This window comes from Arachis duranensis, chromosome 6 (assembly GCF_000817695.3).
Source record: "Arachis duranensis cultivar V14167 chromosome 6, aradu.V14167.gnm2.J7QH, whole genome shotgun sequence".
NCBI lineage: Eukaryota > Viridiplantae > Streptophyta > Magnoliopsida > Fabales > Fabaceae > Arachis > Arachis duranensis.
In genome coordinates, this window is record NC_029777.3 from 46,978,761 (window position 1) to 46,980,219 (window position 1,459).

Consider the following 1,459-nt stretch of genomic DNA (forward strand, 5'->3'; position numbering starts at 1 on the left):
AGAAAAAACAAAACACTCAAGTCAAGAGAATTTAAAGATCAGAGCAAGGAAATCATCAAGAATAACTTGAAGATCAATGAAGACACATGCATGAATTCGAAAAAAATGCAGGAAGAAAAAAAACATGCAATTGACAACAAACTTAAAATGAGACACTAGACTCAACAAGAAACATAAAATATTTTTTTTTTTTTTTTAATTTTGAAATTTTTTTTTTATGAAAGAGAAAAACACACAAGAGACACAATACTTAAAATTTTTAGATCCAATGCTCCTTATTTTCGAAAATTTTTGGAGGGAAAACATCAAGGAACACCAAACTTAAAAATTTTAAGATCAAAGCACAAGAAAGACTCAAGAACACCTTGAAGATTCACAAGAACACCAAGAACAAAAGAAAGAACACCAAACTTAAAATTTTTAGAAAACCAAGACAAATTTTCGAAAATTAAAGAAAACTTAACAAGAACAAATTTTCGATGATTAAAGAAAACTTAACAAGAAAACACCAAACTTAGAGTTTGGCGCAAAATTCAATCAAAGAAAAAAATTATATTTTTTTTTTGAAAAAGATTCCAAAGGGGATACCCAATTATCAAGAACAACTACTAAAGCTCCAGGCAATAGGGCAGCAACTTCAGTGTTGATTTTAAAGATGTATTATTTTTTGGATAAAATAAATTTTTGAAAGCTAATGTTTTGAAAAAGCACAAGAAAAACAGGAAAAGACACAGAACAAGAAAAATTAAAGATCAAGGAAGAACAAAGACACTAATACGAAAATTTTAGAGAAAAAAATATAAAAGATGCAATTGACACCAAACTTAGAACAAGACACTAGACTCACGAAAAATTAACAATTAATAAAGAAAAATAATATTTTTGAAAGGAAATTTTTGAAAAGAAACTATCCTATCAGGATTTGATGACTCTATGACAATAAAAATAAATTATTCCTAATCTAAGAAATAAAATAAGCCTTCAATTGTTCAAACTCAAATAATCCCCGGCAACGGCGCCAAAAACTTGGTGCACGAATTTGTAATCCGCACAACTAACCAGCAAGTGCACTGGGTCGTCCAAGTAATACCTTACGTGAGTAAGGGTCGATCCCACGGAGATTATTGGTCTGAAGCAATCTATGTTTATTTTATTAATCCTAGTCAGGATGCCAATAAGATTAATTGGATTTAATGATAAGAAGTCAAAGTATTTGGAATAAGGAAATGTTACTTTATTGATGGAGAATATGTTGGAGTTTTAGAGATGCTTTGTCCTCTGAATCTCAACTTTTCCTTGAAATCCTTTTCCCACACGCAAGGTCCCTTCCATGGCAAGCTCTATGTAGGGTGTCACCGTTGTCAATGGCTACTTCCCATCCTCTCAGTGAAAACGTTCCTATGCTCTGTCACAGCACGGCTAATCATCTGTCGGTTCTCAATCAGGTTGGAATAGAATC